General features: G+C 35.8%; 1 non-coding gene across 1 annotated transcript; it reads left to right on the plus strand.

Moving 5' to 3' along the window:
- Positions 1 to 4,536: 4,536 nt before the first annotated feature.
- On the plus strand, positions 4,537 to 4,643 carry LOC144998977 (small nucleolar RNA R71). The gene has a single exon (XR_013660508.1). It is a non-coding gene; the product is annotated as a small nucleolar RNA R71 (small nucleolar RNA).
- The last annotated feature ends 22,166 nt before the right edge of the window (positions 4,644 to 26,809 follow it).

Below are 26,809 nucleotides of genomic sequence, written 5' to 3' on the forward strand. Positions count from 1 at the left end.
CCACCCTTTGACAAGCATCACATTCTTTGACATATTGGGCTGCATCTTTGAACATTGTAGGCCAATAGAACCCAATGTCAAAGATCTTCTTTGCGGTATAGTGTGCTCCATGGTGTCCTCCCGTGGGCCAGCTATGGTAATGTTCTAGTATTCTTCGGCTTTCCTTCCCGAACACACATCTTCTTATAATTCCATCCGCACAGCTTCGAAAGAGGTATGGATCGTCCCAAAAGTAATATTTGATCTCCGCAAAGAATTTCTTCTTTTGTTGACTACTATAATCCTTCGGGACATAATTTGTAGCTAAATAGTTAGCTATATCTGCGAACCATGGCTCCTCTCCCACGGACACCATAATGTATTCATCCGGAAAGTCGTCTCCATCCTTATCTTCTTGCAATTGCGGGTTCTCGAGCCTAGATAAATGATCGGCCGCTACATTCTCCATTCCTTTCTTGTCTCGTATCTCTATATCGAATTCTTGAAGAAGCAGCACCCATCGTATTAGTCTTGGCTTGGCATCCTGTTTGGAAAACAAATACTTGATAGCCGAGTGGTCAGTAAAAACAGTGGTTTTAGATAAAACCAAATAGGGGCGAAACTTGTCAAAAGCATAAACCACGGCTAACAATTCTTTTTCAGTAGTAGTATAATTCTCTTGGGCAGGGTTTAAGGTCTTGCTTGCATAATAGATGGGTTGAAAGTTCTTATCAACCCTTTGACAAGGACCGCTCCTAGTGCATAGTCACTGGCATCACACATGATCTCAAAGGGTAAGTTCCAATTTGGTGCTATAATGATCGGGGCATTAGTTAATTTTTCCTTTAGAATTTCGAATGCCTCTAAACACTCTTTAGTAAAATTAAAGGTTACATCTTTTAGTAATAATTGTGTTAGAGGTTTCGTGATTTTGGAAAAATCCTTTATAAAACGCCGGTAAAAACCTGCGTGTCCCAAAAAACTCCTAATGCCCTTTACATTAGTTGGTGGGGGTAACTTGGCAATGGTGTCTATCTTTGCCCGATCCACCTCAATTCCCTTTTTAGAGACTTTGTGTCCCAAAACTATACCCTCCTTGACCATGAAGTGACATTTTTCCCAATTTAGGACCAAGTCAGTTTTCTCACACCTAGCAAGCATGGAATCAAGATTTGTGAGACAGTCATGGAAAGAAGATCCGAATACAGAGAAGTCATCCATAAAGACCTCCATGAATTTTTCCACCATATCATGGAATATGGCGGTCATACACCTTTGAAATGTCGCAGGTGCATTGCATAGTCCAAAAGGCATGCGTCTATAGGCGAAAGTCCCACTTGGGCATGTGAAGGTGGTCTTTTCTTGGTCCATTGGGTCTATGGGTATTTGAAAATACCCTGAAAACCCATCTAGAAAGCAATAATAGCTATGACCCGATAGTCTCTCTAACATTTGGTCTATGAAAGGAAGGGGGAAATGGTCTTTGCGAGTGGCATCGTTTAGCTTTCGATAATCAATGCACTGTTTTGAAAACCGGACCAGACCGGCCGGTTCAACCGGGAACCGGTCAGGTTACCAATTTTATAAAGCCCAAAAACCGCTTCTAAATAAACCGGTTAAGAACCGGCGGTTCAACCATAAACCGGTAAAAACCGGACAATAATTTTCATTTATAAAATTTACACTAAAATGATTCAGGAGACCCACCCCTTATTGAAGTAAATCCGCTGTTTGCTTTTAAAAAAGCCTATAGCTACATTTGTTTTATAATGCTCTCTAAGCCTCCCCTTTTGTTTTTTTGTCGATGTGGGATAAGCCTAATAATCAATTTGAGGACTCTTCAACATTAAACAAAAGCTTTTTTTTTTTTTTTTTTACTTCTTTTCATTACGTTAGTAACAAAATTTTGTATGACATAAATTATTAGAATTAGTATTTTGGAAGGTTTCAATTTATAAGTTCAAAAATAAGGTTGTTATTATTATTATTATCATTATATATATATATATATATATATATATATATATATATATATATATATATATATATATATATATATATATATATATATATATATATATATATGACGTCGTACGGTTCATCCGGTTTTTAGGACCGGTCCGACCTTTCGAACCAATCGAACCATCAACCCGGTAAGACGACCGGTTCGATGTCCGGTCCGGTTTTCAAAACATTGAATCGATGCACACTCGCCAACCGGTTACCATTCGCGTTGGAATTAACTCGTTCTTTTCGTTGGTGATGACCGTCATTCCTCCTTTCTTGGGCACCACTTGGACCGGACTCACCCATGGACTATCGGAGATGGAGTAGATGATTCATGCATCCAAAAGCTTGACTACCTCCTTCTTGACGACTTCTTGCATATTCGGGTTCAATCGTCCTTGATGTTGCACCACCGGCCTTGCTCCTTCTTCTAAATTGATTTTGTGAGAGCAATAGGATGGGCTTATTCCCTTGATGTCGGAGATGCTCCATGCGATGGCTCGTTTCCTTTTCTTCAACACTTGTACAAGTTATTCCTTTTCCGTCTTGGATAGGTCTGAGGCTATGATCACAGGCTTCTGATTTCCTTCTTCCAGAAAGGCATACTCCAGATGGTCAGGTAGTGTTTTAAGCTCCAATTGGGTGTGGTTAGTGACGGACTCGCCGAGTGCAGGTTTGGTACTCGGCGAGTTGGTAGCTGCATTCACGACTTCTGGCTTTTCTTCAGTTGTACTCGGCGAGTAGATCGGGTCTACTCGGTGAGTAGGGCTCTCAGATTGCTTCTTTATTTCTTCATACTCCGCTTCTTCCAACAGTCTTTCAATCTCTAGTAAGTCCTTTTCTGGGTCAAATGCTTCATCCCAAGCTGCAAACTTGCTGGAATCTTCAGGTATGTCTTCTTCTAAGAGTTCGTCAAGCATGTCTATTGAGAAAGCCGTGTCGTCACTACTCCTCGAGTACTTCATGGCTTGGTCTACCCCGAATGTTACTGAATCGTCCCCAACTCGCAGTGTGAGCTTAGAATCTCTCATGTCTACGATAGCGCTAGCTGTGTTGAGGAAGGGTCTTCTAAGGACAATTGGCACTTGCGGATCCGCCTCCATGTCTAGAATGATGAAATCAGCCGGGAAGACAAATTTGTCCACTTTTACTAGCAAATCTTCACAAATGCCTCTTGGGAAGGTGATAGTTTTGTTTGCTAAATGAATTGCCATTCGAATTGGCCTTGGCTCCGGGAGGTCTAGCTTCTTAAAGAACGAGTATGGCATAAGGTTCACGCTTGCTCCAGAATCAGCTAAGGCATGGATTACAGCCAAGTTGCCAAATTGGCAAGGTAACGTTAAGCTCCCAGGATCACCCTTCTTCTTTGGTAATTTGTTTAGCATTGCTGCGGAGCAGTTCTCATTAAGCAATACCTTCTGCACTTCTTCCATCTTTCTTCTGTTGGTGAGGAGTTCCTTAAGGAACTTAGCATACTTGGGCATTTGCATGACGGCTTCAATGAAGGGGATGTTGATTTGAAGAGTTTTAATGTGGTCAAGAAACTTCTGATATTCCTCTTCCTGCTTCTCTTTCTTGGCTCGGGCTGGGTATGGCATTGGAGGATGGTATGGTTTCAAGGGCGGCTGTTCATTCGTTTTAGCAGGGGTATTCGCCGAGTCCATCGGACCTACTCGGCGAGTAGGGCTCTCAGATTGTGAATCTTGGTTTTGTACTCGTTCTTCCGTTCCTTCCTTCTGGGAGTCCCTGGTTGCTTCAGTTCGAATGGGGGCCAGGGGAGTGATGATCTTCCCACTTCTTGTTGTGACAATGTTTACTTGTGCGCCTCGTGGGTTGTTCTCGGTTTTTCTAGGAAGCTCACCCGGTGACCTTTGGTTTAGTTGTTGAGCGAGTTGCCCAAGCTGCGTTTCTATGTTGTGGATGGATGCTTGCTGGTTCCGGAGCATTGTTCTTGTTTCTTGGATAGCAGCATCGTGGTCACTATGTCTTTTCTCGGAAGCGGCTACAAATTTAGTAAGCATATCTTCCAAGCTTGGCTTCCTCTCTTGCACCGGCTCCTCCTTTTGATAAAAGCCTCTCCCTTTCTGTCTATACTTCTCCTCCTTGGCCTTCTTGTACTCTTCGTAAGGTAGCCACTCTTTCTTTTGTTTACGTCAGTCCTCATCATATCTGTCACCGCTCGAATAGCATGCTTGTGCCTTCTTGTTGCCATTCTCATCCAGATCGCAATCTCTAGTGAGGTGAGGTCCATTGCAGTTTTCACAACCCACCCGAATAGCATGGATAGTTTGATCCATTTTGTCCATCCTTCTATCCATGGTTTTTAACATGGCCATGACCACGGATAAATCTTCAGTGGCAGCATACGCGGCTCCCCTCGTGACATCATTCCTAGGGTTGTGGTATTCTCTAGAGTGTTTAGAGAATTCTTCAATCAATTCTTTAATCACCAGGGGTGGTTTCTTTGTAAGTGGGCCTTGCGAGTCTAGCAATTGCCGGGTTGTGACATTGACTCCATCATAGAAGATGGAAACTTCTTGCTGGCTGTTTAGATCATGGTGTGGGCAGTTTCTTAGCAGACCTTTGTACCTCTCCCATGCTTCATATAAGGACTCTCCAGCTTGTTGTTCAAAGTTTGCAATGGCCTTCTTCAGTTTGGCTATCTTGGATGGTGGGCAAAAATGATCAATAAATTCTTCCTTCATTCTGGCCCAAGTAGTGACTGATCCGGGGGGAAGTGACTTGAGCCAGTCTTTGGCAGCACCCTTGAAGGTTACCGGAAGCATACGAAGTAGTTGAGTTTCGCGAGTTACATTTGGAATATTGAAGTAATCAGCAACATCATTTACTTCATCCAAATGTTTGTAGGCATCTTCATGATCTTTCCCATAGAAAGGTATTTCCTTGAGTGAAGCTAGGATATGACCTTTTAGCTCGAAGGTAGCAGTCGCGGGAATTGCGGGTTGCACAAGTCCCGGGCCATGGTCGTCGCGCATCCTCTTCTTCCATTCTCCCATGGGGATTTCATCAATGTTAGCCATAGTGAACGCTAACTCTTCCTCCGACTCGGTTTCTTGCTCGTACGTTGTCTCCTCTCCTTCCTCGGTCTCGTATCCAATATCTTCTTGAATTGGCTCCTCAATTATCAAAGAAGCGCTAGAAGCTCATGATTTACTGCTCTTCTTTTTCCCAAAAACAGTCTTCAAGTTGGACAATGGTGATTTCTTTGGTGTGCTTGAACTCTCCACGTCCTTCCCTTTGTTTCTTTTCAATGCGGATTCGGGGTCTTCAAACGGGGGTACCAGTGGTGTGTTTGCTCCTCTGGTCATGAAAGTCCTGAAATCAATTAAATAAAAAGTGTAAAAAGAACAAAAAAAGATTGTAAAAATAAAGAAAATCTACTGCTGAGTAAACTGCTACTCGCCGAGTAGGTGCGATTGCACTCGGCAAGTATCAGCGATATTTCAAAAAAAATTCCAAGTTTTAAATTAACTAAAACAGATACTAAAACCTAATTACTAATTACTAAATTGCAATAAATGAACTTTATGCAAGTAAACTCACACAAAGGATCGAAAAAAATAGGAATTAGCTTAATTATTTAGAACCGTTCCCCGGCAACGGCGCCAAAAACTTGATGTGTGTTAATTCAACTAGTTTTATCCCTACTTTTTATTAATAAATTGAGCACACAAAGGCAGTGAACCTGTCTTTAAGTGGTATAGATTGACAAGTAAGGTATCGAACTCAGGGAACGGAAAATTAAACTAATAACTAATTTTAACTAAAACAAATAATAAAAGTAAAGGGTTTTGCTCTAGTTTTGCAAGACTAGAAACTTAGACAAACTAAATTAACTAATTATCTAAAGCAACAACTATTCACCAAATTTGATAAAGATGTTTCTATTTAGGTTCAACCAATTCACTCCTATGGTTATTTAAGTTTAAGATAGATTAATTGCTATTGGTTACCAATTATAATAGTTAGGTTCATATTCATTACTCCTAACCCTTAGACAATTAACTAATTTAAGCGTTGATCAAGTGTTTAAACTAATTAACTCCCTAGATTAATTATTTGGATTAAATAAGATTTGTAATGGTCAATTAAGTTATTAATTCAATTAACCTCTTGTTGATGGTTTCTCAAACAAGCTCACACATTAATCTTCCTATTTTCTTATTAATCTTAGTTTCATAATCATTACTTCTAAGCATATGGTTTAGTATTCACATAGACATATGAGGTTAACAATTAAGTGATGTTCATGAAACCTAATTGCCTTCCAATTAACAGAAAATAGTAGTGATTAATACATAAGGTTCTTTAACAAACTTAATTTAATAAATCACCAAAAGACAATTAATCAATATTCAATAATCAAACCATAGGAGTTCTTTGGTATTCCCCAAACAGAAACAAAAACGAATTTAGCTCATAATTGTAGTAGAAACCAACATAGAAACAAAGTTTACTAAAGCAAACATGTTTAATTCCTAAGTCTAAGTGGTAGAATTAACCTAATTGCTTGAATTCTTCCAAATAGTGAAGCCTAGGGTTCTTCAGCGCCTTCTGAATCTCTTAGTCGCAGCCAATCCTTGAAAATTCACCAAAGGTTCCCTTTTCTGAGATAAGGATTCGTCTTATATAAATATCCCAAAACAGGGTGTACTCGGCGAGTAGCAGAATCAACTCGCCGAGTAGATCCATACTTATCCGTCTTGAATCAGCAGTCGTATTTATCTTCTGGAATACACTCGTGTACTCGCCGAGTAGATCCCCTTCTTTCACTCTTTGATCTTCAATTGCTTCCCTTTTCTCCTTTTTGCTTCCAAGCATATCTTTTGGACTGAAAACACAATTCACAACATTTTAAGTACCTTTTGTCCACATTATTCACATAATTAATTAAAAATAACTAAGAATATATGCTAAATAATTAACTAATTATGCACATATCAGTAATTTACAGTCGAAAATTTGTGATTTTTTTCTTTTAAATTAGAGATTTTGGTGATTTTAGGAAGTTGCTCTAATATTTTCACTTTTTTTTCTTGAATTTCATTATACAGAGTTCAACAATTTTTTGTGACTCATTGAAACCTTGTATTAGATAACTTCTTCTCTGATTGTTGTACAAGATTAATATATCAATTGACTAAAATATTTATTATGTCTTTATGGTTCTCTATCATAATTACATGAAATGTTGTAAATTTTTTATCGCTTATATGCTGGCAACCGGTGATAGATTGCAATAAGTATGACTAGATAGTAGATTCGTGAATAGATTTTGGACATAATAGGATTTTGAACATTTTATCACTTGAACTTTCTCTTCACTTACCAACAAGCAACCCAATGTCAACAACTCAAGATCTCTAAAAATCCCATGTGTTACATCTGTGTAAGGCAGGTAAGTCATCTTCAAATAAAGAATTTGGCAACACACCTGCATAATAAGAAACAATCAATATAGGAAATAAGTATTTTGCCATTTTGGCACCAATTGTCAAACTACAGTTTCTCATTAAATTATTTTTTACCCTCTGTCAAAAAGAGCACTAAGAAGCTTTTGCGTGAAACAACCACTGTTTGGCTGGAGGTAAGATATTCTTTTTCTCACATATTTATAAAAAATGAGAAAGGTAAGGTTTTATTTAAAATTTGTAATGCTGAAAACCATATATGATTTGTTGATAACTAGACTTGAGCAGGTTGATAAATTATTATAAAGTAAAATTGTTTTCCCCTTGATTTAGTTGTTTTTGGGTTTGGGAATTATTACAAGTCAACAAAGTTTATGTATGTATTTGATTACACCAGTTCCATAAAACATACTCAATAATCTTTGATATCTTGCTACATGGGTTAATCAAAATTGTTTTTTTTTTTCAATACAGGTAATAGTTTATATTTTTAAAACATAATGATTACTTTAATGTGCTTATTTATTTTATATATAATTTTTGCATTGCGAGGTTATGAATTGTGAACTTATTCATATATTTATATGTTATAAACTTGTTTTATTTAAAATTTAATGTTACCTCCACACAACACCACAAATTGTAACTGTACAGAGATGGCCCCTCCTGATCGGCTATAAGTTTTAAGTTTTGAAGAGTTTGAAAAGGAAAATAATATCTTTGACGATTTGGAAAGGAAGTATGAAAACTAGATATTGATTTCCTTTATTTTTTTGCTTGCCATTGGAAAACAAATCATGCTTAGATGAGCCTATTTTTCTCTGGTTGTAACTTGTACGTTTGCGTAATTATTAGTAACAGCTTAGATAATGATTTACTTAAGTGATGATTTCCATGTTTTAGAGCTTATTTTCTCTATTTCTTAACCAACCAAATTGTTTTCTGATTAATTTTACAAAGTTTTAGACATGATTAGACACAATTAGTTAATTCAAATTTTTTTTTTTTGGATTTTGATTTATTTTTGCCAAAGTTGTTGGTTACCGGTCTTTTTATGGTAGATCAGTGTCTACCTTAGTTCATTGGTTATAAGGGAGGTATAAGACACGACAATGGATGTTTATACGATTCTCTCTTTCTTTTCACATTTTTGGTTGATTATTACATGATAACAATGCGACTTTGAAGCCATAGCCACAAGTTGATTATGGTTTAAAGAATGTCCATAAGTTATAATCTATGTGATAGTAGATTAAGGAAGTTATTTTAAACGCCTTAGCACCTGAAAACATTTAGAGTTGTAACAAGGGTTTCTTCTCAAACCATAACATACAACCCTTTTCATGCTCATTTATAGTGTTGCATATCTAATATCCAAACTTGTTATTTTGTAAATCCTAGAGGATCTTAGATTATGAATTTATTCAGGTAAAAGCTATTGTTTTTTTTTTGTCTCAAGAGAACCATAATAAATGGACTCCAAGACCATAAACATTGATAGACATAATTGTTATTTATTTGCTAAATTGATAGATTCATGGAAAAATCATAACTATACTTGACAATAAAACTATTATGTTAGTCTTATTTCTATCAACTTTTTTCTGTCGCAATGTAAGATCACATTCACATATCAATTATAGTTTGTAGTTCTAATTGTAAAACAAGAGAAGTTAATTCATGAGCAAATTTCCTTTCACAACCAATAGTGACTACATTTTATTGTTTGTATCATGACATTCTACTTTTGCCTCTTTCTATTACATTGTCGTCGGTGGTTATTTTGAAGGCAATGTTCATTTAAAAACATGCCTATTTATAGCAATGTATTTTTATTTTTTTCACACTCGGTTTTAACTATGCTCTTGGATCGTGCTTAGCACAACCCTTTCACTTCACTAGTGTGTGTATATATATATATATATATATATATATATATATATATATATATATATATATATATATATATATATATATATATATATATATATATATATATATATATAACATGGTGAAAAATCTTCGAATATAACTTCCACATTAAAAAATTATATTGTATTTTTGACTTATGTAAATGCAAAAAAAAAAAAAAAAAAAAAAAAAAAAAAAAAGGAGTAAATTACACGAATGGTCCGTATGGTTTAGGGTGGTTTACATGTTTGATCCCTAACTAATATTTTTTAACTCGAAAGTTTTTTACTGTTTATTTTTGTTACGCGTTTTATCACTATCTTACCTAAAAAAATTATTTTGCCCTTGATTTTTTTAATTTATTTAAATAAACACACATTCAACTCCACACCCCTCACCTTACATTACCTATCTCACCATTTTTTTATATTTAAGTAATAGTTTTTTTTAAGTAAGACAGGATCAAACGCGTAACAAAAACAAACAGTTGAAACTTTTCGAGTTAGAAAAATATGTTAGGAATCAAACGTGTAATTTACTTAAAAAAAATATGAGAGAATTTTACAGATTTGACATGCATAATTTTACGCAAAATATCAAACTCATAGCTTTTATTTGAAAAAAAAAGTATTTTTGATTAAGTTTTTTCCTTTTTTCTTGTATGAATTTATGAATACCATTTTCATAGCAAAAATGGGTTTTAAATAGTGTAAAGTGAAATTTCTTTTAAGAGAGAAATGGTGTAAGATACAAATTTTAAAGTCTTTTAAGAGAGTTTTCATGTACATAAAAGGATTTCTTACTTACTTTTGATCGGATTTCCTTCATTAAAACTCATGGCCATAGTAGCCTTCTTCGTTTCCCCTCTTAAATATTGTCTTTCCAATTCTGAAAGTGGTTCATGATTTTGAGCATGAACTTTCACAAATTCCCAAGTTCATTTGCGAAAATGGTTTCTACCTTTGTAAACTTTCTATTCAATTAAAAAAAAATTAAAAAATTGTTATCGATATAAGAATGATTTTGTCTTTTTATCTTAATTATATAAAAAAAAACAAAAAAACAAAAACAAAAACTCTATACATAAATTATAATATTGATTTAACTAGTTTAATATTTAATCACAACTTTTAATTTCTAATTTTTTCGATTTCATATTTGTTATGGTGAATTCTTCATATCCAAATCTCATTTTGAATCTTGAAATCAAATATATGAAAACTCTTAGTTTCTCCTAAAATTACTAGGTTATCTAAATCAAATATAAGAAAACTCTCGATTGTTTTCTAAAATTGCTGAAAAATACGGACAACCTGAAAATAGTCGGCTCAACAATTCTAATTTATTTTATCTATTAGGTGCAAAGTTCTAAATAAGATAGACGTGACTTGACGGTAATCTCAAATCTCTTGTTTTTATAAGCAATGAAAAAATACATCATTTGTACGCTTGACTTAACAAAATATCGTTTTAACTCACATATAGTTAAAACGACATTTTGTGAAAACGTAACATCAAGTTCAAACCTTTGAGCTATGGCCCCTCATAACAAATTTTTTAAAAGTTTGATTAGGTGTAACCGATAAATATAAATATTTTGAATATCTATATTTATGTAAAAATAAATAATTTATCCGTTTCAAAATAAGATTTTAATTATTCTAATAGTTTTATCTTTATAAAAAATAATCATAAATTTTATTTAATTAATAAAAAATTTATTTGGATTGGATCGTTAAATAATGTAAAAGATTTGATTAAATTGGGTTGTTTAGGTTAAGAGACAAGGATTAATTTTTAATATATATTAAATTGGATTGTCTCGACCATGGGAATAATCTAAAAGATGGCCATGGGTCTTCTAACAACCCCACCCCAAAGAAGTTTACTAATTTAGCCTTTAAAGGAGTTGGCATTTATTTGTTAATCGATACTACTTCCGTTCCAAATGGACTTTGTTCGATATCGAGAATAACATTAATAACTAATCAATTTGTTTAATTTGAATATTCCATAAGAAGATCTTAAAGTACCATCATATCTCTTATAATAACCTTCCTTTCTGCGGATTCAATGCACCCAACTCATTTCAAAATAAAATATTAATAATACAGAAAATCCATCGTTTTTTAAAATACCAAAAACCTATATGTTATCGTTGTATAGATTATAAACAATAGAATGAAGTTACAATGGTATTTACATTTTTTCCAACCATGGTTATTATTTATAACAAAAAGCAAGCATGATGTTGCACAATTTATGTAACATTTCAATTTTCAAGACCAAAAATTTCAGTTTTATATCACGATTTAGAAAACAGTTATAAGAAAAACATCATCAAGTCACATCATTTCATTAAATCATAGTCACATGTCTCAAAACCATATAATAAAATAGTAACAATGTCATAATACAATATCAAGAATCTAATAATGCGGAAATCTTGTGTGTGTGTATGATGCGCTGCTATCGTGTCAGCTCTTTCCCCTTTGATGAAAAGGTACCTGAAAACAAAACTGAAAACTATAAACATAAAGCTTAGTGAGTTCCCCCATCATACCACATACCATAAACACATAATGCCTATCACTCGGTAACTTTCAACTGGTATATGACTGGCATAACTAGAAGTTGGGCTCCCCTTCGGTGTCTTTCAACCAGTAACCGAGAACTGACCTCCCTTTTGGTATCTTTCAACCGGTAATCGGGGACTATTCCACCCCTTACCACTACCACATAATAATACAACATGAACATACTATTATGCATGCATGGGTACCGTCTACCCCCTCGGTATCTTTAAATTGGTATATGGGGATTATTTCATCGCTACTATTACTAACACATATGTCACAGCATCCTAGCACATAAAGAATATCAGATAGTGTCATACTAGACAATTATCACAAAGACAATCATCTAACAAACAACTCCTGCTGGAGGGTCGGCATTGTAGCCTTAGACCCACTTCTACTAGAAAGTAACTCACCTCATAAAGCTGAATGCCGAAAATCAATGGAAGGAATCTCAAACAGCTGCTCCGATGACTCCCCGACTAGCATTATCATAACTACACTCATTCAAAATCCATAATACTTTTTATGGTAAAATGACCATTTTACCCCTTGGTTTAATTTTGGACCATACACAAGGCCTAATGAAAGACCCTCACTTTCGTATTTCTGAAAGACCCAAACTTTCATACTATTCCAACATTACTCTTAAGTTACTTCCTCAAAACATGCTACATGCATATTTAGAAAACAATATTTTATATTGATAAAGTGATTACAAAAGATTAGATACAAACTGACTAAGTTTTATTACATTACATATCTACCTAGGAATCTGCTATTCATACAGAGAAATAGTATTAACTATTCTAAATCTTTCAGCAGTATAAAACTATATTGGATACTCATCACCTGCAATTGTTAAACATTGAGAGGGATAAGCAATAACGCTTAGTGAATTCAGTAAATAGATACAATATAATCTTATGCCTTATATATACCAATATGACGAAAGAAAAGAGAAACAAGAACAACAATAGCATATGTGTATCATATGTCAGGCTTTCAATATCGACTCATGATTAAATTCAAAGATTTACCATCAATGAGACTTAACGATCTCAATACTTGATATACATCAATAAAACTTCGGCCCAAATGGCACAGAAGACATACAAATTTCTGATTAATCATTCTAATAGATTTCAGGTTTTTACGCCATGTTTAGCATTTCAGTAGATTTCAGGTTTTCACGCCCAGTTTAATATCTCCATAGATTTCAGGTTTTCTCGCCCTGTTTAATCTTTTGCCAATGCCATTAAATAGAAGTCATTCACTTACGGGGAACATGCTCTACATGGCCAGAGGCTTCGTACCATTACCAATGTGAATCTAAGTCCTTTCATTGATCACATGGTCAAAGGTATTACTTTTTCTATCAAAATAGCAGAAAATAATAACACGGGAAAATAACTCGGAATAATAACATATCAGTACCACTATGGATCTAAGTCTTTTCACTGATCACAAGGTTAGAGGTATAGCTTTGCTATCAAAATAGCGAATAAAAATATTACGGAAAGCATATAACACATATAACACATAACATAAAGTTGTTCCTATATATTACGGAAAGGTGCAAGTGGCAAACTTGACTTTGTTGTTCTCCGGACAGGAGCAGATTTCAAAGACTGCTTCTGTCTTTTCAATCCATTGCCTCAATATCATAACTCCTCCAGTTCCATTAAACATCCGGGGTTTGGCATTCGTAAAGTGCTTATAGGTTCACTCTCGGGAGTAACCATGACTCTCGCCATGGTTGGAAGAAAGTGTACCAATCCCCGAACCAGTAGCACCAGAAGTATTGATATGTGACATGGCAGCTTCTACAGCCGATGTGACTGATGCTTGGAACACAACAACGTCGAACTGAGGAGGTGGAGGTAGTGGTGGTATCAGTGCTTCCTCACTATTGTTACGTCTTGGATTTCTACGAGGCAGCATTTTTCAACTATAAGTTGAAAAGATAAAGACAATGATAAAAATCCAATAGTATAGAAAATGAATGTGTCTCATGAACTAAGTCGTCATAGTTCAACAACAGATGATAGTATGAGTCCTATAGAGTTTAAATGATAGTAGAATGAAAGTTTTTGAACACATGATTTCCACAAAAGATTTGTTGATTGTCATTAATACTGATATTAAAGATGTAATGAGTTTTGGGAAAATTGACCTAAAAGTAGGTCTTACATCATATCAGAAGTAGGGAAAATCATGACAATACAAAGACCTATTGGACTAGAAGTTCAAGGTCTTAACAGAAGTGGAGAATTAATACTAGCATCTACATATAGACCTAAGTTATATCCAAAAGATAAAGTAGACACAATCTACTTCTTGCTAGATCCAACTTTGGATTTAGACAGACAGCGTTCTATTTCATGCAAGCGTCTATCCTGCACCAATAGACGATCTCGCAGCACTTGAACTTCGGCTTGGGATGCTACTAGTTCTCTTTGTAGGAAGTTGTTATGATCTCTTAGCGCGCTATGTTGGACATCCAGATTGCGAAGACGAACAACATCGGCTCCAAGATTAGCTTCAATCTGCATCATGCGATCCATGGTAGCCCTTCCCTGTTCGGTATTTTGAGCAATACGGCAAACCAACACGAGAAGTGCTCTATCGGCAGACCCTCCAGCTTCCAAGTTGTAAAAGCTTCTGTAACATCCTCATTTTTCACGGCCAAAAAAGACCGATTTTGTTTATGCTTTATAAAAATCAGAGTATCTCTTTTAATAAAAATGTTGCGGAATTTGTTCCCAGAAAAACATGATAATCGCATTATCAAAGCATCTCGAAAGAAATATATTTTTATTCACTTTTAAAACATTTGGGATGTCATCGTCAATACAGAAACATAAACATAAACAGAACTTACATTTATTCACACTAGTGATCTACATCTCTTTTAAATCTCTCAGTGTAGTGTGACTTCATATCAACATCTGTGATATAAATAAACTGAGTGGGTCAGGTTGGGAAACCTGGTGAGTACATAGGGTTTTCAACCCACAGTAATATAATTATTATGTTTAATCATCAAACAGTTAACCCAATTACCCATCCCTATTATCTTCTTTAATCTTAAGGATCTACCCTAAGAATCAACTATTTCTCGTTCATTCATTCCTAAGGATTTTCCTAAGGAATAGATACGAAGTCCATCGTTGTCAATGACACAGCTGTCAAGCATAGCTACTAGTTCTATCACTTAGGCGCAGCTGCCATAGTTGTGACATTCTATATGAGGCGCTTCTGTAGGTATTGTCCTTTAGACGCTACTGTCAAGGTTATAATGTTCTCTATTAGGCGCAACTGTTGATATTATCCCTAGAGCGCAACTTCTAGGATGTTTATTGTAGATCAACAACATCTACAAGTTGTGGCGCGGATGCCAGTGCTCATCTATAGGGTACTAGGTCCATTGCTGCCAACGTTTACCTATAGGGCACTAGGTCCATACCACTAATATTACTCTATTTCAGCTTTCACCCCTCATCCTTCATCTACCCATGTTTTACCCAACATATTTTGTAGATATAAATATACGTATACAGTTCAAAATTTTAAAACATGTATAAAAATCTCTCACCTAGCATAGACAACAAGTATTCAGACAATATGCACATATAGCACGTAACTTATATTAAATACTTCATATCTATGTGTAAGATGAAAGTAACTATGCACTCACCTGAGAAGATGGTGACTCGGCGCTTGGACAACACTTCGTTACTCTTAACACAATTTTCCTCGACAAAACCTAGTATCAATATGACTAGGGTTTAGTCTGACGTTAACCACGACTAATTAATAGTCTAGGTATTATTATTATTATTATTATTATTATTATTATTATTATTATTATTATTAAAAAATAAGCATTAAAACTTACTATTTACGCTTCCCGGTGTCGTGTTGGTTTTGCTGTAAAACTTCGACGGGCCATAACTTCCTCGTTATAACTCGGATTTTGGCGTTCTTTATATGTACGGAAACCTTGAGACATATTCTAAAACTTGGTTAAGACTATTTATTCTAAATAATAATTTGTCGAAAAGTTGTTTTCGACCCCTATTGCCTCTAAATTGACAAGCCTGAATATACGGGCGTTACAGCTTCGGTCTCCTTGATAGGGGTGATTCTGCCCTTGTTCATTGCACCACCTATCTATAGCTATGCCCCATAGAGGCGTCGGTCCAAGAAAATCCGAACGAGGGTTAGGAATTTGAGCTTATAGAGGTAAGTCTTCAACTTCGGGTTCAGAGTCGAGGTCTGCGGGGAAGTTTTCTGCTAGTTCATCATCTAGAGGAATCGCAGGCTCTTCTTCTGGTTCGGCGTCGAGCCAACCAACATTCCATTGATTCGGGAAGTACAGATCTCCAAGGAGGTTAAATCCAGCCATTTATCTAGACGATAAATAAAGGGTAAGAATGATTAATAATCCTAAGTAAAGCGGTAAACAAGTACATGTTTCTATAAGAGAAACTTACACATAAGACAATATGACTCTTGCTGGTCCCTTCTATGAAAACATAGTGCATACTAATTATATATCACTTGAGTTGAATAGACCTTCGAATAAGTGATCCCACTCAGTCCACATCCAAACAAGGAAAAGGATAATAAAGTTTAGACCACTCATTCTTAGTCTATGCAACCTAATAATATATAACCAGTAAGTATGTACTTATTACTCATAGAACTATTAGCAAAAGCCTTCTATTCCTATAAATTTCTTTGTAGTAATGTTGGTAAGTTTTTAGACTTTTTGCCACACCACAACCACCCTTGGGCATATGCTAATCACTTCTAGGACCAACATAGTTGATCAAACTATGTCATTCCCAGAATTGACCATACATCCCCGAGCCTACCTGTCATGTTTAACAATCGTAATACTTTTGTTTTTGTCTTAGTGACATTGATTTTAGTATGAATGCGGGTATGTATACTTAGTTAAATATTTTATTATTTAAAAGTATAAACTCTTGGTCAGAGTATTTTAATCTCGTTGTGTTTATAGTTTGTATATATTTTATTGGTTTATATACTCGATTCACTATAAACAAAGCTCTGATACCAATCTGCCACACCCCAAAACCGGAACGGCAGAAATGTTTGGGGGCGGAGGACATCATGTATAGTATCATCACAATGCAAAGTAGTAATACAAGCAACAACATCATCCATTGCATTAATAGTAAATTTTAATACATGTATGTTCTTTTGATAGTTATAAGACACCAAAGTATGTAATCAAAATAAAAGACGAGTCTTGAATGCTCCATCTTCTCAAAACCTGGTCATCGTACCTATCTACTGGTGACCTGAGAATACAAGTTATTTTGAAAGCGTAGATCAACATTTAAGCTGATGAATTCATAAGTACTTTAGTGTCATTGTATAAGTTTGATGAAAAGACTTGTAAATGTTCAATGTAAATGCTTGTATACGTTTGAAAACTCTAGAAAATCCCATATTTCCTACTAGTATAAAATGTATTCTTCTACCAAGACCCGACTGTTTAGAAGGTTTGCTTCTCTGTAAAAATGAAGGTTTTTCCTAAGTACAACTATTATTATCAAAATATAGTTTACCTCATCGTTTATGTAAACGTGTCACAAAGTAAAGATAATAGGATAAATTATATAATCATTGAAATTGTATCCATTTGTCTAGGATAAACACGACGCGGTAAATCGCCGAACAGTACAACCGACGACATTCACTGATGTGCAGTTTCCCACTGTAGCTAATAGCCGGGTGTAGGATGGTCAGTCCCGTATAGTATGTAGTGGTCTCCTTGTATTGTATGTTCTCTTTGTATAGTATGTTCTCTTTGTATAGACTCATGAATGAACTGACTCATGTATGATTTCTTGTACTAGGAATAGTAAATAGTATCTCCTAAACTATACCTATTATAGTTTACTAGTAATGTAGTTTGAAATGTACAAGTATGTTTATACACCTTTGCTACACAAAAGTGTTGGAACTGAAGTAACAGCTTTCATATCAATACATATATATATATATATATATATATATATATATATATATATATATATATATATATATACTTACTACATAAGTGTATAGATATGGTTTTAACAGCATATAAGTTTAAAAGAGGTTTTGTAATACATTGAAAGGGTTTGAAACAATAAATAATAATGACTTGATGTCAGTTTATAAAACGATTTAAAAGTAGTTTGTTTGATAACAAGTTTAAAGTAATTGAAATCATTGTTTGAAACACGGTTATAAATCACATGTGATTGATTATATAACTATATGTTTTCTACTTGTGTTCTCCCCCATAAAAGCATTTAAAGTCATTTACAAGATAAATTAAGGGGTATGAACTCACTTGTAATGAGCAGTTTGACTGAAAGTGTTGGATAATGTGCTAGATGTCAAGTGAAGACTTGGACACACACAATGATCCTATTGAACATATAAAGACATATGTGTATATATATATATATATATATATATATATATATATGTATGTATATAATTAGTGATTACAACACTAATTAGACAAGTATTGACACCCTAGAACCTAGAAAACACTTTGATTCAAGTGTTAGTAGATCATAAGGTTGCATCTAAGTGTTGTAGGGCCTCACTTAGGAGTTCACGACCCATATGGTCAAAACCACATGAGTTTACGGCCCATGGTCATGAGACACTATGATTTTACAGCTGTAAACTCATGGTAATTTCACCATGATGTGTTTTAAAGGCATTAATATCACAAGGGAGTGTTTTAGTCACTTGTTTAAACCTTAGGGATGAGTGGTGGCACAATTTCACCACAAACTAGAGTTTATGGCCAAGGAAGATCTTGGGCCGCAAAATCATGTTCTTGTTGAGTTCTTGATTATTTCTAGGTGTTTAACACATGAACCAAGCATAATACAAGTTAAGGAAGGAGTACTTACAATATAGAGGCTTGATTTGGTGATTAGGGTTCAAGAAAACTAGTGTGTGTTCTTGGTGTTCTTGGTGAAACTTGAAGATTTGAAGATCTAGTCAAAATAAGATGATTTCATGGATTAAATCATTGGTATTCACTAGATATGTAAGGATATCAAGAAGAAAATGGAAAGATCACTTACTATATTGAAGTTTGGAATGAATGATCTTGATGATACTTGAGAGTAAACCCGAATTCTAGACTTGAAATGGTAACAATGGATGAAAATGGCCAAGTTTTTCTTATATAGGCATGGATTTTATGGCCCCATGAGTTTACGGCCGTAAACCCATGGTCTCATGGCTGTAAACTCCTCCTTTGAAGGTTTAAGGCTTGCTTGATGGTTTGCAACCCTAGTTGACCCATTCTATTATTTGATCCTTTGATATACTAAGCTCAGAAAGCTCAAACAGACTCAAAACGGTGCTAAAAGTTAGCAGATACAAGTCTGAATTTGATTGAATTTAATGATTGTATGATATAATAATTTTGGGTTGTCAAACATCCCGCTTCATGTAGGGCCGCCAATAATCAGGATGAAGATGTATGTACATCTTCGTCGCCACGGGGTGGATAGAAAACCTGGATTTGTGTACCGCATCCATCAAACCTGTCGTACTCCTCCCCAGTATAGAACCCAGACCCTCCCGTGCAGGGTCAGCAGCCCCCGGCTATCATAGTCAAACGAGGTCACCTGACCTATGATCTGCTCACACTTCCGGCGTTCCTCCTTTATGCACTCAACCAGCACCTCTCGAATCCGCTCCAATAGTGGAGTCACTACCGTCATCGTCAAGTAAATGTCTCTGATTGGGGCTGCCTTGCGACTAAGCACATCAGCCATAACATTGGCCTTTACCGGGTGGTAGAGGATCTCATAATCGTAATCCTTCACCACATCTAGCCACCAATTCTGCCTCATGTTCAGATTTGGCTGATCCATGAGGTACCTTAAACTCTTGTGGTCCGTGTAAATGGTACATCGGACCCCATAGACGTAATGTCGCCAAATCTTGAGGGCGAAAACAACCACCCCCAACTCCAGATCGTGCATCGAGTAGTTTGCCCCGTGAAGCTTCAACTGCCTCGAGGCGTAAGCGATAACATGCCCTCTCTACATCAATACCACGCCCAAACCTGAAATGGATGCATCACAGTACACTAAAAAATCATCCATGCCCTCTGGCAGGGCTAGGATCGGCGCCTCACACAACCTCTGCATCAATGTCTCAAACGCTGCTTGCTGCTCAGGCCCCCGACGAAAGACAATGGCCTTCTTTGTCACCTGGGTCAAGGGTACTACTATCTTGGAGAAATCATGTATGAATCTCCAGTAATAGCCTGCCAATCCATGGAAACTTTGAATCTTAGATGGAGACTTCGGAACCTCCCATCTCATCACGGCCTCTACTTTGGCCGGGTCGACCAAAATACCATTTTGATTAACAAGGTGCCCAAGAAACTGCACCTCGCGCAACCAGAACTCACACTTGGAGAACATGGCATACAAGCTCTCCCTCTTCAAGGTATCCAGAACCTCTCGCAAGTGCTCCTTGTGCTGCTCCTACATCTTGAAATAAACCAAGATGTTATCAATGAAAAATATCACAGACTGATCCAGCATCGTTCTGCATACGCGGTTCATGAGATCCATGAACACGATAGGAGCATTGGTGAGCCCGAAGGGCATCAACATGAACTCGTAGTAGCCATAACGAGTCCGGAAAGTATTCTTATGTACATCCTCGTCTCTAACCATTATCTGATGGTAGCCTGAATGCAACTCTATATTGGAAAACCAAGATGCCCCCTGTAGCTGGTCGAAGAGAACATCAATCCTCGGGAGCAGGTAACGGTTCTTCATCGTTACCTTATTTAGTTCCTGGTAATCTATACACATCCGATACGACCCGTCCTTATTCTTCACAAATAGGATAGGGGCTCCCAGGGTGATTGCTCGGTTTAACGAATCCCTTGACTAATCGCTCATGCAGATGTGTAGACAGCTCCTGCATCTTAGGAAGAGCCAACCGATATAGTACCTTGGCTATCGGAGACACACCAGGGACTAGGTCGATTTGGAACTCCACCTGTCTCTCCAGAGGTATCCCAGGTGGTCCTCTGGGAATATGTCCGAGTACTCTCGCACCACTGGCACCATGTTGTAGGTAGCGCCTAGCCCTCGCCGCTGAACACATAGCTGATCCATGTTGCCGTCTCTCTCCCTGAATCACCAGCTCTTCCCCTATTGGGGTCTTGACCCGTACCAACTGTTGCGCACAATCAATCACCATCTCGTTAGGGCTCAACCAGTCCATGCCTATGATAACCTTGTTCACACCCAATGGAATGGGAACCAATTCTACTAGGTAACGCTCCTCATACATCCTCAAAACACAATCTATGAAAACCTCTGATGCTCTTACTGATCGGTCGTCAACAATCTCGACCTCTAAAGGACAATCCAACATCCTTGAGGACTCTGAAAACCTCTTGCTAAGAGCAAGAGAGACAAATGATTGGGTAGCCCCTGAGTCAAATAACACCTGAATCGGGATACCGTTCACATGGAACGATCCTTAACAACACGTAAAACATACACATAAATATCATAACTTTCATGAAATAAAAGTTAGGGAGAAGAAAACATACCCGTCACCACATCCGGTGCGGTGCGCGCCTCCTTGGTGGTCAACTGGAAGGCTCGGCTCCTCACCACCGGAGCATCCGTCTTGCTCTGTCGGCCATCCGTGATCCGCAGTATCTTCGGAGCTGGCACCGCCACTGGCGCTGCTGCTGTCAATCTCGGATAGTTGGCCTTTTTATGGCCTTTCTGATTGCAATGAAAGCAAATTAGGTATGATGTCTGAAAGGTGGGGGTAGGGGCGGTACAATCCTGCCAAAGTGCCTAGTCCTGCCACACTTATAGCAGCCCGAGCCCCCAGTCCGACAAACTCCTCATGTGACCTGCCGCATTTCCCACAGCGGCTCCAGCCCTGTTGGCCCTTCGACCTAGAGTCGAATCCCTTTGGTTTCTTCCCTGAAACCCCAATACTGTTAGGGATGCATGGGTACTGTCTACCTCCTCGGTATCTTTCAACCAGTATTCGGGGACTATTGCACCCCTACTATTAATAACACATATGTCATAGCATCCTAGCCCATAAAGCATATCAGATAGTGGCATACCAGACAATTATCACAAAGACAATCATCTAACAAACAACTCCTACTGGTGGGCCGACATTGTGGCCTTAGACCCACTTCTACTAGAATGTAAATCACCTCATAAAGCTGAATGCCGAAAATCAATAGAAGAAGGTGCCAAAACCTAGATTTAGCAACCTTAAGTGAAAAAGGTAGGATCTTGATACCTTACTGGAGCTCACAAGTTCAGCTAGTCCACAAAGATGAGTTGGTCCTGCCAAAATGAGTAACCATAAGAGCTTCTTCTTCTTCTTCTTCAAAGAAAAATAACACACCTTTAACACCAACACCTCTAACAAAGGCTCGACCCAAAAGGATCTAATTTAGGGTTTTCAGTGACTTGAGAGTGAAAGAGGCTGAGGGTGGGCGACCCTAGCCTCCTCATTCTATTTTTATACATGATTTTTAAAGTTTGGGAGCATCAAGCCTAGCTCACGTCGTGAGAAATGATGCCTCACGTCGCGAAGTTCGAGGATGCGGGTCAAAGAGTCAATTGCCTTACCCACGGCGTGACCACTATGGCTCACGTCGTGAGCCTCTTCTGAGTGCAAAAACTAACAATTTATACCTCTTGATTGGGATGCTACAAGTTAAGTGCTATAAAATGATATGAGCTGTTTTAGGAATATTATTTTCAGAGTCAGTCCGTTGATTTTAAAACTTTGTGCAAAAATTAAAGTTGGGCTTTAAATTTTCGAATTACAAACGGATAGAAACAAATTAGCAACGAATAGTGAAATATTAGCAAAGAAAGTGAAAATTAACGACATAATAGTGACGGAACCGTGACAAACTCAAATTCCGGGATCCCTTACAAGACAGAGCTTGTGCTAAGGACCCGCCCCAATGATTTTGAACAGTGTGAAATTATAATTTTGTTTTAACGTAATTTGTCATGGCCATTAAAAATATTTATTTTTATATATTAAATGTTTATAGATGGGACACGAAATTGCTAGTAAGAAGGGTTAATAAAACCCATGAGTATTCTACTCAACATATCCGGTTAAAATTGAGAAGTTAAATCATAATATCTTACATAAGAAATAACGAAAGAATAGTAATATTTACTAGAAGCTGGAAAAACTGTTATTTGGTGTTTGATTTAGATTCCTTATAACTATATTTAGTGGGGAGTAAGAACTAAAGTAATAGCTGACTTTTTTATTAATAGCAAAATGTCAACCCTTAGATTCTCTTAATACATACATATGTTAAATATATACATGGGTTGAACATTGTGATTTTTCATATTTACGTTCGGGTGTCATTTTTATTCTGTTTTTGAGAGATTATAATATACATTCTCATTTTTCCCTGACACCTATTGGTGTTTTAAATATTTACATGCATGCAATCTTAATTACCATGATATAGAAGGAGCATATCACTGGATGGGCAACAAACTTTCATTCATCTGTATGTGATTTCTCGTGTCTTTTGATAAATATTTACATTCAGTATAATCTTACCATGATATTGTTATGAGAACGAACAAGATTTTATATTGTTATGAGAACGAAGAAGATTTTTACTACAACGGTGTTTTCTATACCTTCAGTATTCATCCCAATTCACCTTATTTGAGACACTTTGTGCGTGAATTGGTTCAAATAAAGACATAAATAAAATAAAACTTGAAGATACTATTTTATGTTATTACACTGTCATGAATTTTTTATATATTGAATGTCATTATTCGATAATGAATATATGAATAATCATACGTTAATATTCACATTATAATTTATGTCAAATGAATAGAGAAATCTTCAGAAAAATCCTAAAATTTTAGTCCAATTTATAATAAAATCTCAAACTAAATTTTGTTTACAGAAAAACATAGAGTACCTGTTAAAACTTCGAAAAAAACCTTTTCGGCCGGTTTCGCAAATTTTAACCGGTATTCTGTTTTTTTCGTTAGTTTGCTTAAAATTTTGAGACTTTTCCGGAAAGTACCTGATAACCAAAATATTATGACTTTTCTGAAAATTACCATGGAATTAATGGATATTATTATTAACAAATCATTTATAAACATAACAAATATTTTTATTATAAAAAAAAGAAATACACTTGTTTCTAATTTCTAGGAATAAGTTAGTGGTCTAAGTACTCTATTGTTTATCGACCACACCAAACTCTCTACGTTCCTTCTATGCATCGTTGTGTGTATGATGGTGGGATGTACTCAATGAGTGTTCCTCTAATGTTAGTGTTCTTCTTATGTTGTCTAACATACATCTATCAAATGTGAAAAAGTGAATCATAAATGATAGTTTATATGGAAACAAATGTAGGGTAATTATCTATTTAAATTGTCATTCAAACTTTATTTTTCACTATGTGTGTAATTTGGTGGTTGTTACCGAATAATGTATGGAAGTTAGGTGGTATTTAGGTTAAAAAAACATAATGAAAGATCTATATGTTCAAGAATCATTATGTAATGATATTTTCTAATAACATGTGATCATATAATACCACACCTAATAGAAAGTAGACACTTATTGATTGTGTATTAATAAATAGTATCAACTCTTGTATTTAATTGAAGAAATGTACTTAGTAAATCTCACTATGAAACCCACAACGATACAAATGAGGAACATAAAGAATTTGAAGTGGTCAACAAACAATAAACCTAGTCGACCATTCTATTCCTAGAAATTAAAAACAAATGTATTTACTTGTTTATAATAAAAAATATTTGTTATGTTTATAAATGATTTGTTAATAATAATATTCATTAATTCCATAGTAGTTTTCAGAAAAGTCCTCATATTTTAGTTATTGGGTAATTTTCAAAAAAGTCTTAATATTTTGAGCAAACTAACGAAAAAGGACACAAAATGTCAGCTAAATCTATGAAACCGGCCAAAAAGGTTTTTTTTTTAAGTTTTAGCCGGTATTTTGTGTTTTTCTTTAAACAAAATTTAGTTTTGGATTTTTTCATAAATTGGATTAAATTTAGGATTTTTCTGGAGATTTCCCCAAATGAATATATAAATAATTATACGACTAATATTTGTTTTGGTCAGAAATCAATCAAATGAGAATCAACCAAGTTGTATGAGAGGTTGTGGTGTTGTAACGATTATAAGAATCAAATTGAGATCAAAATGGAAATTGTGGTTTACAATAAAAGTCTTTGATCCTTGATAGGATCTTCGGCATAAAGCTTTGGGAGGTGATAATGATCAGCAATGTTGATTGTTTTTATTAATTTGAATGAAAAAAATTTATAGAGATGATGATAGAAATACGAGTACAAGTGTTGTAGTAGTTCTAGTTGTGTGTAGCGTGTAGAGTACATGTGTATTTATAGTCTAATTCAAGTAACTAAAAGTTCGATATTTTCGAGATCCCCTTGAATAAGTATGAACATGTTGGTTTGACTTGGTATTTTCGGGTCTTAAACCTGATTGAAACGTTTCTTCGAATGAGTATGATGTTGACTATTTCTGCACATGTGAGAAAAAGAGTAGAAATATACCAGTTAATTTTATTAGGAAATAATAATAACAAAAGTTAGGATCCTGAGATATGTTTTATGATCCCGAAGTTTCTTTAAGATCCAAGATCCTAAGTAGGATTGAGGATCTTACCCCTAACAATTTCTCTCAAATTATACCTGTAAAATATTTAAGTTAATTTCAAATATTTAAAGGTATAATTTTATTGAAAATACAGATAAGTTTTTTGAAATTCAAAAATCTAACAGATAATTTTATCTGTTTTATGCTCATGACGGCACGGAAAAATCACTTCTCTCTCATATGTTACCAAGATAAGTAAAGGTAAATAGTGGAGCATTTTTCTTTACTTCCTCTTGCTTCTTTTGATCATCACCGACTATTCTTGAAGGTATCTCTCTTACTCTTTCTCTTTTATTTTTTCATCTTTCGATCATGCACTACTAGAAAAATAGCCTTTTACGACGCGCAAATTATGACACTCATTAATATATGTTACGCAAACGAGAGTGACATTAAAAAAGTGTCATCTCTTCAAAAAATTTAAGGATTTAGGTCACGCATTATTGCGTGCCTTTAAATTAGTGTCAAAAGAAAAAAAATTAAAAACACGGAGGGCGTTGTACCTTAAATGTGCGCCCTCTATATGTGTCGCTTTATAATTTTAATGAACGCGCGTTCCTTAGTTACAAGCGGGAAAAGAAAAGCAAAAAAATTAGAAAAGCCCGCTACCCTCCCTGCCCTAAGCATTTTCACGCATCTTTCATTCTCCTCAAACTGTTGTGCAACTTCTCAATCAAAGATCGAAGGTTACGATTTCATCTCCATCTCACGACTTCATCATCTCAATCAAGAAAAAAGGCTTCTGATTTCCATTCATCTACTTCATCGTTGCTGTAATTTCACCTTCTTCATCTCTCTGCTATTATTGAGAATACTCGCCAATAGTTTTCTTATTCCCCACCCGATGTTGAAATTTTCAGAAAAAGCCCTAATTAAGTAGTATACTCTCAAGTCTCAATATTAGAATCCAAATATTGATTCTCGTTTGTTTCTTATTCCCCACAGATAAATCGATAAAGGGGAATTAGAATGACGAAGGTAGCGGGAGTTTTGGTCCGGTGGTCGTGGTTCATCTATCGAGAAAGGAAGATGGGAACGCAAGCAGCCATGGTGGCTCGATGATGGAAATCAATCGAGAAAGGGGAAGCACCTCTGGTGCGGGATCGA

The sequence above is a fragment of the Lactuca saligna genome, chromosome 5 (genome assembly GCF_052625555.1).
Source record: "Lactuca saligna cultivar CGN05327 chromosome 5, ASM5262555v1, whole genome shotgun sequence".
NCBI classification, from domain to species: Eukaryota; Viridiplantae; Streptophyta; class Magnoliopsida; order Asterales; family Asteraceae; genus Lactuca; species Lactuca saligna.